Here is a 15,571-nt window from a genome sequence, read left to right as displayed (position 1 = left end):
GTCTGCTGGGGATCAGTGACAGAGAACAGAGACTTATTTGGGAGTAGCCTGTATCAACCCATTTCAGATTAGAGACGGAGAGGCATAACTGAATGAACAGAGGTTTTGAGGTAAGAAAGCTCTAGACTCAAATTTCGCGTACCAGTGGTTATATCTTGGGGTCTTTTCTGGAGAAAATCTGTTGGACAGCTTCAGGAGAGTTCTAACTTACCCTCTCTGAGTTTTAGTGTCTATACCCGGCAAAATGGAAATAATAGCTACCTACTTACCTACCTAATTGAGTTATTGTGAATATTCAACAAGTTGCCCAAGGAAGAGAGCCTGGCACAATGTTTGACACATGGAGTGTGTTCAGTATTTGTTGGTTTCCTCCAATTAGCCTTGCATTCGTTATCCCTTATATGGTAAGATGCCTGCCCTGTGGAGGTCGGGGAACCAGTCTGACCACTTTCTCTTACTGGGAGTCCCCGGTTGACTCATAGCTGGAACGGTGGGTGGGACTGTGTTGTTCCTAAAACCTTGTTCACTGGGGTCCCCTTGTCAGCAAAGAACCAACTGTTTCCCTGGTGTCACTTTTTTGAAGAAAACCTGTTAGGACATGTCCAGGAAAACTCCAATTTTCTCTCTCTCCAGGGACACTGGGCTCAGCTTTGCCGTATGAGTCTTCGCCATTTCTTTAGCAAGTTTCAATCCACATCCAGAGGCTGATGCTCAAAGAGCTTGTCCTTCCTCCTGGTGTGCATTAGTGGTGACAAGGCATTGGCTGCTTTTGCAAGAACTTGGTTAACTCAATTCCTGATAGCAGGGCCATTTCCTTCCTACTTGACGTCACTAGGGAGGTTTTTGTTTGCTGTTTGTTGTTGTTTGCTAGTTTTGGAACAGGTGGTGATATTTGGTTCATTGCGAATTTTTGACTGGACCCTAGGGAAGCTTACTGATGACTGAAAAATGAAAAGCCACGGTAGTCATTCATTTACTATTCATTGGTTCAAATTAGGATCTATGTGCGGTGCATAATCCCCAGTTCTCATAACCACCATGGAAAGGAGTGTCTCCTTTTCAGTTGAGGAAACTGAGGCTCAGATAGAAGAAGTGATGTGTCCAGCTTCTAAGAAGTGGAGCTAGAGGCCACAGCTCTATCCGAATCAAAGCACAGAGCTCTGTTTATCTTTCAGAGGGTTACAGAGAGTCAACGGCAATTGTTTCATCCAGCTGTGGCCATTTAAAAATAAAAATCACAGGGCTGTGAGTTTCCTCATGACAAGGCATAAGTCTTATTCACCTCTGTCATCTCACTGCTGACCACTGCCCCCACCATCCACTGGGTGCCTGATTAATGTTTGTTGAATGAAAAAATGATTGACGGAATGGATCTTTGATACAAAGATATTTTTGTCTCTGTGTAGCATTTTTCTAATGCATATTTATATTTCATTTGACAGTGTTTGCAAATTGCATAATATTCCCCTTCAGTATAACTTGCAGTGTGGAAATGCTTCCATATGCTGGATGTTTCCCCTCATTTGACTGAGGGAGAAAAAAGGCTAAGAAAAACATCACATAGTGGCTAAGCATCCATATAAACACAAGTTACGGAATATACTGCTCACGAATCGTGTGTTTTGGGAGGGTGATTTTACAGAAAGATTGAAGTAGACGTTCAATTTGGATTGATAAGGGTTATAAAACATTCTCGTGCAGCTAAATATAGTTTTATATTAATTCACTATGTGGTCGGAGGTATAGAGTAGGGGAGGGCAGCCCGGGTCCTGGAGCGAAGGACTGTGTTTAAATCCAGACTCCACTAGTTAATTGCTATGTGACTCGGGCAGCTTATGAAATCTGTGTCTTAGTTTAACCCCTTTGCAAAATGGGGGTAAGAAAACCGTCCCCCTCATGACATGGTTGAGAGAATGAAGGGAGTTAACACCGGGGGAGTTCTTAAATCCGTGCCTGATAAAATGGCAAAACTCAATAAATGTTATTTTCCCTAGCGCCATGGAGTGTGGTGCAGAAAAGTCCTATCTTTTTCATCTTCATCCTCATTATTCCTGCATTCTTTCAGGAGGTCACCGAGTTTTGCCTGACTTACTTTGCTATCCAGTTCACCCTTCCCATGGTCAATGGAGTGAAACCTTGAGGACTTCACATTAAACCGGGCCCCTCGCCTTCTTCAAACAATGCCATTATTCCTAATAACCTCAGAACTAAGTACAATCCCCTGGCATTACATTCAAGGTCCTTCCTAAACCCACTCCTTTCTCCTCTTCTGGCTTCATCTCTCGTCACTCCCACATGCATGCTATACTATAAATGCCAACAAATGCCCCAAAGTGGAAAAGTTATACGCTTGATGGGTAAGTGATACTTCAGTAGGAGGAGTGAGCAGACAATTTTGCTGATGGGCTCATGGAAGGCCTCAAAGAAAAGAGATTGAAGTTGTAGCTTGAAGAAGAAGTTGATATTGGCCAAGCAAAGTAGGGCAGAAAGGAATTAGGCGGATCCTCTAGATCTAGGGAAGGATTTGTACGCTAAAACAGGAAAACCAGGTGTATTCATGGAATGAAAATTTGTCTGATGCTGAGAGGAATGAACTGGGGGACATTTCAGTATGGGACTGAGGGGGAGGGGAGCATGAAAAACAGTCCTTAAATCTGGCATGAATGTCAGGATGGGATGGTGATATCGTTGATGGAATGAGGAATATATAGGAGAAATGTGTGGGGTTTGTGTGTGTGTTTTCAATTGGAAATGATAGATGTTTGTTTTGTATACATGTTACAAAAGCCACCTGGGAATATTTAACATTAAGCTCCTGAAATTGTCCCCAGTCCCACCTCCAGGCCTGTTTCCAGGCAAATTCCCCCTTTTTAGCAAATGGCAACTCTTCTGAGTCCTCTGTGATTCCTCTCTCTTAAATCCTCTTTTTTGATCCTTCAGCAAATTCAATTTACTTTTTCTTCAAAATATGTCCAGCATTCGATCACTTCTTACCATCTTCATTGCTACCACTCTTATCAAAGCCACTATCGACTTTTATGGGGATTATTGAAATGGTCCCCTAAAGTGCCTCCCTGCTTTCCACCTTGCTCTCCCTTAGACTATTCTGAACACCACAGCCAGAGTGGCCCTCTTAAGAGGAAGTCGGGTCATGACTCCACCCTTCATAGCTTCCATATTCTTCCCATCTTGTTCAGAGCAAAATCTCAAAGGATTTACAGTGGTGATTTGCAAGTCTCAAGCCTCACAGCCCCTGATCCTATTTCTGCTGAGACTCCCCCTTCTACTCCAGCCCTCTCTGGCACCTCTCTGCCACATTGGATTCCTCAGTTTTCCTCAGACACGCCTGACACGCTTCTGCCTGTTAGAATTTCCAGTGACTGTTCCCCTGCCTGGAATGGCTTTTCCTCAGATGCCCACCCAATCATCTCCCTCCCCTCCTCAAGTCTTCACTCTAATGTCATCTACTCAGTGATGCCTCCTCTGATTGCCTTACTAGAATTAATGGCTCCCTCTTACCTCTGATTTCCCAGTGCATCCCCCTCTTTTCTGCATTTTTTTCTTTAGCACATATCACTACCTGTCTTTATTTTACCATTGGGCTTTATCTATTATTTGTCTCCCCCCATTCTCTTGCATCTCAAATACATTGTACAATGATGGCACTGATTCCTGTATCGTTGCCCTTTCTGTTCCCTATACCTAGAACAGTGCCTGACCACAAGTTGTTCAATAGATATTTGCTGAATGAAAGAATGACTCCAAGTGGGGACCATAGCAGTATGTTGCTACAAAGATCTGATACTCAGGAGGCAGACCTGGGATAAAGATAGATTTGGGAATCCTTAGCAATGAGGTCACATATGTGTAGGAGTAGTTAAGACAGACCAATGAAAAGGTATTTAGTGAGATTTGAAAAAAAAAAAAACAAAAAACAAAAGACAAGCATAAAACTTGGGAACAACAACAAAAAAGATTATGCAGATAAAGTGGCAGACTTGAGAGCAAAGGCTCTGGGGTTACCCACCTGAGTTAAAAAATCTTTGCTCCACCATTTACCGGCTTTATGACCATGGAGAAGTGACTGGATGATTCTCGGCCTCCATATTCTCAAGGGTAATTAGAAAAAAGATTTCCACATTAGAGGACTGTTAAGAGAATTAACCAATAAAATGCACAGAAATCAGTCATCAGCCAGTAACAAAGAATATACGTGACATTTATTGTTGATGCTAACATCACTGTTATCATCAAAAATCAGGAAGGAATCCTAAAAAATAGAAAAAGTAGGGGAGTATCATGGAAGATAAGTGGGGAGAGGTCTTCAAGAAAGGGGAGCAGTAAGTCTGTAATTGTTGCTCTCTGGTCAGGGCTAATTTTCCTAAGGAGTATATAAGGCCCCTGGGGAGAGCTATTTGAGAAGATAGTTCCATTTGCATCAAAAAGTCATAATCCCATATTTTAAAATGAGCAAATGTTTTGTGGAAAATAACAATAATTGTCCTAGAAAAAAAAATCAAATAAAAACAAAACAAAATAAAACAACATTAGGCCCTCAATTGTATCCAGCTGAGAAATGTAGGAACATGGTGACCTAAAAATTTACTTCTCTCTGGTCTTTGGGAGATTTACTTGCTCACCAGTCAGAACTAGTTTGCTGGTTTTATGAGGTTAAGCTATTGTGCAATACTATTCAGCTGGCTCCGTGGGTGTTTATTTACAGATGGCTGCCATCTTGATTTATTGTCTGTCAAATTATAATTATTAACGATGGAGTTAATTGTCATTTCAACCACCTGGTAATTACCCACTGTGCTTTCATGTGGTGACAAATCTGTCCTTTCGATCAAAATTGGTAGGTTCATAAGATATTTCACATCCACGTTCATCTCCATTCAAGGCTTGTTCAAAATAAATGATTAGGGAAAATTATTGATTCTTTTTAGTGTAATTTGTGGGCCTTCAGGTAAAAGAATTGCCAATTGTCGTGAATTTTTTTAAGTAGTAGGGCTGGTATAACAAGAATCCAGTGATGTGAGTTATAATAATTGAAATTAAAATAACAAGGCATGCTCTTTCAAAGACTGATCTAATAAAAAATTTAACAATGCTCTCAGTATATTCTATGGTGCATCGCCTAGCATGATGGTTTATAACCCTCTTTATTTGTTTGCCCCATTGTTTACTGAGCCACTTTATCCTTATGCCCTTCTGAACTTTTAGGATAGAATTCAGTACAGTCAGTGAGGTTACCTTAGTCATATAAGGCCTCAATCGCTTTGATTCAGAACTATGAATGGGATTGTCCGCTTGGTCACTCTTTAAGGAGACATCTAATAGAACCAATAGGATTAAAGAGGATAGGATGTATATATGTCACAGGAGCTACATCCCTCCTCCCATTTTGGGTGTCTGAAACCCTTGTATACTTTTCCTTTTTCAGCTTTTCCCAGTGGTTACATTTTCAGGGAGACACACATAATTTGCTAAATTAGTCGGCAGAGACTCAAGTGAAAGCTTTCCCACCAAAGCAGAGCCTTGGGAGGCTACTGTGGTCTCACTATCTCTTTCCTCCTAGGAAACCCATCAAGCAAATATTCTCTGTCCAGCTTCCTCTAGCTTTTTGACTAGGGACATAGAGGGAAGAAGGCTATGTTCCTGGCTTCTCAATATTTCCTTGAGGAGTTACCTCCTAATTGACAGTGGCCATATTATAGTCCTTGTTGCCCATGGGGTCTCACCTTGGCATTCGTTCTGCTGTGAGACTCAGCCTAGGATGATTTCTGCTAATACCGCTTCCAAGTCAGAGAGCTGTGCATCCAACAGATCCAGAGAAAACTTATGAGCAATATCTGCTTTCTTTCATTTAAAGGACTATGAATCGATTAAGAAAGGAAAGCTCAGAAACTAGAGGTAGTTGTCTAGGACCATCCTATGGTATGTTACCAGGCTTGGGCATTTTCTGATCCCTCCTAAGAAATGCTGACCTGTTGGATAGGATTTCCACTTCTTGGGCAATTTATCTATGGTCAAGTACCCTGACATGGTTTCCCCTGCTTTCCCTTCCTTACTGCTCTCCCTGCCTCACTTCTACTCTCTAAGACCATGCCAAAGAGCTCTTCTTCCCTGTAAGATCTTATCTCTAATGCCTTCAGCTTACCCTTCATATTGCTGCCCAAGGGAGTTCTCAAAATCCTTTTGGTGCCTCTTCTTAGAGTCTAAAATGTTCACCATGACATTCAATGGCCTTTATCATTGGTCCTTTACCTATACCTCCAATCTAATGTCCCCTCTGTTGGATGACAGCTCAAGGCCTCCATGTTGAAGGTTCCAACTGACTGTCATGTCCTTCCTCTTTCTAGGTCATTCATCCTAATTATTCTACAAAACTTACAAATCAGCAGTCAACTTTTCTTTTTTCTTTTTTTTTTCTTTTTTCTTTTCCTAACTTTTCTTTTTTCTTTTTTTTTAACTTTTCTTTTTTCTTAAAGATTTTATTTATTAATGAAAGAAACAGAGAGAGAGAGAGGCAGAGACACAGGCAGAGGGAGAAGCAGGCTCCATGCAGGAAGCCTCATATGGGACTCGATCCCGGATCTCCAGGATCACACCCTGGGCCAAAGGCAGAGCTAAACCTCTGAGCCTCCTGGGCTGCCCAGCAGTTAACTTCTAAGTGGAATCTTCTATGATCACCCCTACTCCCCTGACAATTCTTTCTCCCTTTGTATTATTTTTGTAACTTACACTCCTCTCTACTATTCCTGTGTCACTCAGATTAATTTTTTTCTTTATCTGACCATTTCCCTTCTGAGATCCCTAAGGGCAGGATCTAGGATGGAAATATGTCTGTCATCATAGAGCAGGAGCTAAATAATAGTTGAATACATTTTTGTTCAGTGATTTGTACATCTCTAATTCCCTAGGACCGAGCTGAGTATTTGCTGGATACTAGACACATAGTTGCTGATGGATCCTTATTAAACATAGCTAAAATCTTGGCTATTATCCTTGGTACCAATGTTAGAGTAGATAAGTGTCTTTATGGAAAAATAAGAGCTAGCTCCAGGGAGAAGAGGTTGACCCTTTATCCAAGACATACAAGATAGCTGCTGATTGGAATAAAAGACACTTAATCATATCCAAGTGGAAAGAAAAGAACTCTTAGGTTTTGGTTAAGAGAAAATATTTTTTACTAAAAAGTAAGGAAATGGGATATGCATTTCTTTTTATATGGTCTATGTATATTTTTCTTTTGTATGAGAGATTTCTGTGGAACTAAAAGGTTATCCTTTCTCTCCTCCTCTCTCTTCCTTTCCTTCCCCTCCCTTCCTTTACCCTTCCCTTCCCTTCCCTTGCCTAAAGATAGGCAATCTTGGGCAAACACATGGGGCTTCTTGCTTCTATAGAGAGAAAATGGAAAGTTTGTTCTTACATCAGTGCAATTCTTCTGATGACAGGTAAGCCCATCTCATCATTCTCAACTCAAGACTGTAACTGAGGCATAAGTCTCTGTGAAACTATTTACTTAGTTTCAACCTAAGAATCATTGGCTCCATCGGCCCAGCATGGAGACAGGTTCCATGAATATCTGGGGAATTTTCTTTCTTGGTGAGACTGAACAACAGCTGTATTTTCTAAAATCATAAAAGCTCCTTGGGACTCTTGAGTAGTTCCAATTCTGCTTTGTTCTATCCTGATATCACAGGGAGCTTTTTGAGGCAATGTAGACAACTAAGTTTTAGCGTGGTTTGAAAATTGGATTAATAGAACAGACGACTCCTCGAGGCCTTGTCATTCTCTAGGAACCATTAATTACCACCATGATGGTTTATGCCATCACTGTATCAGAAAAGTGCTGCTCAGTGTGTGTTACACAGTCTTACGGGGGGAGTTGTAGTCTTTACCTCCCATGGAAAGAATGTAGTGAGAAGAGTTTCAATGACAGGTGTAGAGACAGAGCTGTGCTGGTTGGCTTTAGATTCTGTGTTGGTCTCTCTGATATTGAACCATTGTTTTAAGCACAAAACCTCTGTCTTATCCAATTTGACACTATATTGACACAGAAGTTTAAAAAGGAAGAAATAAACAGAATAGCACATTTAAATTTCTCTGTAGGAAACATACTGTCTCTGTCACATTTCCTTTCCTCAAAGCAATAGGTCCTAAAAGCTTGAGAAAGCAGCATTAGTACATCTAGTAGAAACACTTTACTTTTCATTATGGCCAAGGGGTGGTAGAAAGAAGACTGATCTGAGAGTCAGTGGACCTGGGGCTCAGTCCTCATCTGGCACTGACTAGTCATACCACCTTTCTTTCCTACAACCTCAGTTTCCTTCTTGATATGATGAGGCAATTGCTAAGGTTTTTCCCAGGTCTAGATTCTCTGAGAAGTTGAAAGCTGCAGGAAAATGGGTGAATCACTTGGTGAACCTCTAAGTCCCGTGCACACACACCCAGCAGAGTGTCTGCCAAGAAGTCTCTTCTTATCACCACTATCAGAACTTACTTTCAGGGCTATCCAATCATTTGTACCCATTGAATTAGTAATTCTACTCCTGGGAGCTTATTGTAAAGACATAAATGCCTTAAAAAGAGAAAAAAAATGACATTAACAAAAAAAAAGTTGTTCATTGCATAATTCAAAATTTGGTGTAAGCTCATGTCCAACACTAAGAGAAAGGATCAGGACAGCTGATAGGCTGTTTCAAAGTCCTGAGAACTACCTGGAGAAATACTTTTGATGACACAAGAAAGCAAAATGTATTTTCCCTGTGGATTGCAAATATGTTTATGAACAAAAGAAAGGTAAGAGGAATGAATGACTATGGTCCATCCTTGATGGGCCAGATGCTGTACTAGGCATTTGGTTACAGTAATCATCTAGCTTACTCTTTTGAACAGCTATGAGGATGGGCACTATTATTACCAACTGACAGGAATCTAAGATTCAGAGAATCATAATCACTCAATTGCTGCTTTTAGTGGGTTAGTACTTAAAATTCAAACCCAGGTACACGTGATTTTCATTATTCATGGTAGCTATCAAGTGTCTGTGAACACAGAATTGGAGAATACGGAGCCAATGTTCTTAGGGGAAATGCAGGGTTAGGTTCCTGCAAGCCTCTGGTTGCAACATTTTCATCACCCATCAATACAGAACCTTGTTTTATGTGTGTTTCTGTTTAAGGACACCTTATTTAATACATATTGTTGATTCATCAACATTGAACTCATGGTCAATAGCATTATAACTCATGCCTGGATGACGCTTATCTAAACACGTATTATCTCTATAAGGCACGTCACAGCCTTTTAGCATTGGGGATCATCTGACAGCCCTTCAGCACTATGCCTGAGACCATTTTAAACAGTGAAATCACCAACAAGAGATGTGAAAAACATGCCACCAAGTAGACTGCAAACAAAAGAGAGCTGAAACAAGAAGGCAGAGCATCACTTTGCTCAACCTCCACTGGGAACAGGTGCACTGGGCAAATTTTCCACCACTCCGGGCAAGTCTGTGAATGACCATGAAACTGTCATAAATATTGATTTGGGGGTTACAAATAAATTTTAGGGAAAATTCAGAAACATGGAATATGCAAGTAAGGAGGATTGACTGTATATCCGCTCACTGGGCAAGTATTTACAGTGTATCTGTCATGGGCCAGACACTGTTCCAGGCACTGGGGATTCAGAAGTGAGCAAAACAAAACGCCTGTGCTCATGGATCTAAGGTTTGGGAAAGAGTTAAAGGCAGGTAAATACATCACTCAGACAGCGACACGCTGACAGGCTAAACTGGAAGGGAGAGGAGTAAGGAGCGTTGCTATGCACACAGAGTTGTCAAAGGGAAGCCTGATGTACCATCGGAACAGACACTCAGGGGAATCAAGTCTCAGGGACACGTGTGGGAAGACAAGTGATCCGGGAAGTGGGGGCAAGAAGTGTCCAGATGCTGCAGGAGGCGGAGCTGCGATGGGAGAGGAGATCAGAAATGTGCTAGCAAACGATGTTCAAGTCTCTAACTTCCAAACTTGGGCCCTTGAAAGGGAGGCAGCTTGAGGATGCAGAGCAGCAACGCTGGGCCGCTTCCTAAGTTGTCATCATGTTGGCAGAAGAACCCCCCCCACCCCCTTCCGCATCTTCTCTTGCGAAAGGCTCAGGTGAGAGCCAAAGGGAAGATCTCCGCAGAGGGATGGAGGCTTTGCCAAGCTGCCCGGATCTGTGCCACGTCTGAGGCTTGGTGGCCGGGTTTAAGGAAGTGACTGAGAAGCAGCTTGGACTGGGGTGAGCGTCCCTGGGAGAGAACGTGGCCTAGGGCTGCAATATCGGGGCCGACTCGTAGTGCATCTGAGGAGAGCCACAACAAACAAACCATCCCCAGGACAACAGCAGGAGTGGGGGCGAGAAACAAGTCCACACAGTGAGAATTATGGGGTGGAAAATCGTTCCTCCCCCACGACTGAGCTCTGCTCTGGGCGCCCGTGAGGCTGCTGGTGCCGTGGCCCACGCTGGAGCCAGCTGCAAAAGTCATCTGCAGTCAGAGGTCCCCAGCCTCAAGCCCCGTGCTGACAGCGAGGGAAACTGAGGCTCAGGGAAGGACAGGCAGGGGCTTCCCATCAGATACTGAAGGAGTGGCCGAGCCAGGACTGGAATTTAGCCTTGTCACCAAACTGTCATTCTAGACCGTTATTACTAGAATTTAGGAGGAGAGGAAATGTGATGGAATCCCCGAGGTTGCAGAAACGCAGTTGACTGTACCAGCTGCTGGATTGGCGCCGGTGCCCAGAGCAGCAGCCGCCTCCACCGTCCAGGTCGGGGGACCTGTTTTCCCACCCCCAACCTGGCCCTTCAGCATCTTGTGGCCACTATGTGGGTGGAAGACAGTCAAGGGGAATTAGAATCCGGTTCCAACTGTAGCTTCTGTGTGGAGGCCTGTGGTTTGCAGGGCGCCCCGGCCACAGTCTCCGCCAGTGCCCCGCGAATCATTGGATCCCAGCCGGGGTGACTGGCCAGCAGGAGTAGCGAGCTGCTGAATCGCTGTCTGGAGGATGGCGAAGCGAAGCCCTGATCTGTTGTGTTTGCCAATAACCGTGGTGTAAATACTGTCACCGCGGCAGGTGTTGAGCTACGGATGACTTGGATGACTTCAACACCAGCGGCCGAGTTGCTGCAAGTCTCACGGTCAGCTCGGCGGAGGCCACGCAGGCTGGGTCATCACACCTCTACTGCTCCGCAAAGAGAGGGGCCCCGAGGTGGTGCCGAGGTCCATCCTGCTTAGTTCCCTGAGGTCAGACCTCACCCCACCGGGTGTCTCGTTTCAAAGCCCGGATTATAAGAGGAACATGGACAAATGGAAAAATTGTTCAGGGAGTGGGGGAGGAAAGAACCCGATTAAAACAAAAGCAAGAACAAAAGCCCATTGGGAGGGAGAACTGCGAATGGGATGAGAATCCAGCAGAAAAACCCAGGGTGTCCTAGTCCTTGTTTCTGGGTCCCTGTGGGCCTGTGAGTTACGTTTCCTGATTTCAGCTCAACAATGTACCTTCTGGATAAAGCTGTCTAAAGAAGGGGCCTGGCTGGGTGGCTCAGCGGTTTTAGCACCTGCCTTCAGCCCAGGGTGTGATCCTGGAGACCTGGGATCGAGTCCCATGTCGGGCTCCCTGCATGGAGCCTGCTTCTCCCTCTGCCTTGTCTCTGCCTCTCTTTCTGTATCTCTCATGAATAAATAAATAAAATTAAAAAAAAAAAAAAAAAGAAGAAGAAGGGGCCAGGCTGCCCGGCCCTATAGAGAGCTTTTGGTCAGGACAGGTAGGAAAGATGATGTGGGGGCAACCACTAGGTGGGGCTGTGGGCCTCCGGGGCCCCTTCTAGCCTGCGGGGCAGGGCGGGGGTGAACCCACAGTGGAATCTTCTCCTCCTCTCACTTCACGGGCTTCATCTCACTTTCTCTTCCTTTTCCCCTTTCTCCTCTCTCCCCCCCGGGGTCACTTTCTCAGGTGCCGTTCACTGATGCACCTGGTTCAGCTCCCTCCTTGGGCAGTGACCTCCGCCTCCTTCTGAAAAGACACCAGCAAGCCCCTTAGCTCTCTCAGGACTTGCCGGCCTCCCAGGGGGCAAGCACAAGCCCTCCTCCTTTCCCATCTTTCTCGGCTTTCTCTCCTCTCTTCCAGGATTTTCAACTCCACATTTGTGACCAAAGAAGGGCAAATAAACAAATTGAAACTGAAACTGAGCGTTGGCCATAAAGTGAGGACATCTGGGAGGCTTGCAAGAAAATTAACGTGCTTGTCGGGTCTCAGGTTACGTATTTTGGGTTGCCTGGTAACTAGCCCCACAGTTTCCTTTCATGCTTTCTTCTCCCCCCATCCCTTGTTTATAGTGTAATTACCACTGTGACATCATAATCCCCCATTGAACAGCTGTCAGGGGGGCCCAACTGCTGAGTAAACAGGGCTTTACAATCTCTCCTCCCACCGGCTGGTTTACTAAATAGATCAATATTTGGTTTGTAGGCACAGGGATTAGGAGGTGGAAGTGTCTTTTGAAAAAGTCCTCTCTCTTCCCAGGGGCTCCAGTGCACCTGAGAATGCTGGAAAGAAAAGCCAGGTTCATGGACAAAAAAAAAAAAAATCACACAAACTGCTTTCACCTGCCAGTGATCGCCCAAGGAGCAGCTGGTCTTTAAGAAGTGAGACCTCTTTGAGAATTAGGAATGTCTTAGGTTCTTTATTTTAATGCTTAGAGAATTCCACGTTCTTCTCTCCCTGCCTCTGCCTTAGCTCCCCTTTCTCTGTCCCCAATCCTGTTTGATTTAATCTTTCTAAATGGATATTATAGCCCCAGGGACTAAAAGAATGAAATACGGATAAACAGGAACTAAGCTCCCAAAGATCTCCCTCCCCCCCCCACCCCCCTGCACCCCCCAGCCTCCCCACCTCACTCCGGGATTAGACGCTGCACAAAGTCAGCAACCTCTGAGAATTCTTTGCCAAAGCAGAGGTTCCTCTGTGATTGGGAAAGGACGATTTAGAGCTTGCCTGTCTCCTGGGTCCAGAGAGCGTGACTCAAACACACAGAGGAGCAGAGATCTTGGAGCTGAGCTCTGGGAGCTGTGAGTTCAATCCTGGTGCTTCCTGCGGTTTGTTATGTGACCTTGGACAAGTCCCTGGTGGCTGCAGCTTGGGCATTGGGTGACAAGGACCTCCAAGGCCTCTCCCAGGGGGACAAATTGGAGCAACAGACCGAGGTAGGCTCAAAAGCTGGTCCTGACTGCAAAACCACAGGTAACTCCTTGGAGTGGAGTTTAACTGTAAAAAAAAAAAAAAAGGGACATGCGGTACCTGTGGGCATGACACTTGGTGTCTTTTCTAAAGCTACTATTGTGAAATTCCTATGAAAAGTAAAACTATGGTAAAGAAAAGCTTGGAGGTAAAAATTAAAAGGAAAAAGAAGAAGAATAGCAATAGCCGACCAACACTTGTATGTCAGTGCCCTTCACGTTGATGATCTCAGGTCGTCTCACAAGGACCCCGGAGAAGGAAAAGGCACCAAAAAGGTCCGGTGATCTCCTAGAGGGGACCAGTCATTGTCCCTGCTTTTTTGTAAAGAGCATCTCCCTCCATCCTCATAGAAACGGCAGGTTCCTCTTTTCTTGCTTTCCCAGATAACTGGGGTTCAGAGAAGCGAAAAGACCTACCCAAGGTCACCCAGCTGGTGCGTGTCGCCCACGTCCGGCTGCCTCTGAAACCCCTAGTGCTTCTCCTGCCCTATGCCACAGAAGTGGCCAGATCACCGAGGAGAGGGAGGCAGCCAAACAACGAATGAGGTGCTAAAAGTTAATGACCTGGGTGAAGGAACAGAGTATTTACACGACATCCAGAGCTGCTTTCACAGTTGTCAAGCAACACCATACACGGTGCCTTGCTGATTCAGTCACTCCGCGGGGTAATTACAGTCTGCCTCTAAGCAAGTTAAACACCTCGAGTGGCCACTCTCTCCTGGACTTCGTGTCCCTTCCTTTTGACAGGTGATTGCGGGAGGCCCGTACATCTAGAAGTGTCCCCTGAAGGCTGCATGCGCCTAGACCTGAGCGGAAAGTAGGCCATGGCCATGGGGAGGGAGAGGTCAACCTCACATAGGCCACAGAAGCCCAGTTCTTGATTTTTCCATGCGGGGAGGAGCACGGGCATCCTGTACCTCCTCTGCTCTCTCTGGCTGGTGGCTTTCTCTTAAAAGACTGCGGAGTTTCAGTTCAGTTTCGTACAGATCTGTGTGTAGATCTCTACGGCGATAACATTCCTCCCTGCTAAGTCTGTCCAAGATAACTAACCTGTTTCCAAGATCTAATTTTGTACGTGGGAATCTTGTCTTGTCCTGATTTCCAGACCCATAGGCAGGCTTGGCAGGCTGTGGCCGGACGAGGTCCCAGGTTTGCGCTGGTGCCCTGAGCAAGGCTCCCTCCTCTCCGCTGTTGGGCAAAAGTACCTGTCTTGCAACAGGAGGCACTGATTTTGCTGGCAAAGCTCAGTGGCCCTGAAGGGATAGTGGCTTAAGACTTAAGGCTCCTTGAATATGTCAAACCCCTGTTTACTGGCCAATAAATAAAATGCTATTTTCAAGAGCTTCTTCATTTATCAACCTCTGTGAATTATATAATATACAATATTACATATAATATATGAAAAAGCTGTAGCCCTCTGCCCCCCCACCAAGCCAGTAGCTCACCAACCGCAGCCTGCATCAGATCCCCCTGCTGGTCTGTTAAAGCTCAGATGATTGGGCTGCACCCCCAGACTTTCTGATTCAGTAGTCCTAGAGGAGGACCTGCAGATTTGCATTTCTAGCCAGTTCCCAGGTGACGCTGATGCTGCTGGCTGGGGGGGCCACACTGGGGGAACCTCTGGTCTAAACCATCCGCTCTAGGGAGTCCAGGGAGCTGCAGCTGTTTTTTTTTTTTTTTTTTTTTTTTTTTTAACCATTTTCCACATTCTTTCAGTTGGCCATTGTTCTGATCTTCGCTTCCATCAAAGAATTTGGGGATCGGCTTTCTCTTCTTAAGCAAGAATGCAAGTCAAGTTGCCCTCGCTGGCATCGTTTTCCATTATCATCTTGAGGCCTACATCACTTTGGCTCTTAGATACGGGGGAGTCCCCGGTCTGCTTTCCCTCCCACGGCCCTCCTCTGTGGATGTGCTGTTAGTTCTTTGGCCTAGAAGACCTCCCTTGCCCTGGTGAATTCTGAATTGCCCGAGCAGAGAAAGTTCTCCTTATCTTTATTTAATCTTACAGCTGCTAGTAAAAACTTGCACCCTAGCCCTTGGCACACTCGACTGTAAGGATCTATTTGCAGGCTTCCCCTGCCCACTAGACAAGGAGGTACTGTAGGCAGAGAGTAGGGATGACTCCACTCAAGGCTCCCTGGAATACCAGGTATCTTTTCTAGGATCTGCTGTGTGCTCAGCCACCCTGGTCCGCAACCACACGCATTGCCCCTTCTCCCACTGAAGACTGCAGCCCAGTGAGTGAGACAAAAGGATCACTCAGAGCAATGTCAAAACATGCTCCTG

The 15,571-nt window shown here is 45.0% G+C and overlaps 1 long non-coding RNA gene across 9 annotated transcripts in view; it reads left to right on the top strand.

The window, feature by feature from the left end:
- The window catches only part of LOC140641833 (uncharacterized), a 63,918-nt gene extending 49,073 nt beyond the window's left edge, over window positions 1-14,845 (top strand). For 3 of the 9 annotated variants that reach the window (XR_012038439.1, XR_012038437.1, XR_012038438.1), the window contains exons 3-4: window positions 7,367-7,457; window positions 12,003-14,825. This is a non-coding gene — a long non-coding RNA (uncharacterized lncRNA). Of the gene's footprint in view, window positions 1-7,362; window positions 7,458-9,297 lie in introns of all 9 variants that reach the window. The other 6 variants (XR_012038442.1, XR_012038440.1, XR_012038443.1 and 3 more) reach the window with 4 other exon arrangements.
- The last annotated feature ends 726 nt before the right edge of the window (window positions 14,846-15,571 follow it).

The sequence above is a fragment of the Canis lupus genome, chromosome 10 (genome assembly GCF_048164855.1).
Source record: "Canis lupus baileyi chromosome 10, mCanLup2.hap1, whole genome shotgun sequence".
Lineage (NCBI taxonomy): Eukaryota > Metazoa > Chordata > Mammalia > Carnivora > Canidae > Canis > Canis lupus.
This window is presented reverse-complemented; position numbering and strand designations above follow the sequence as displayed.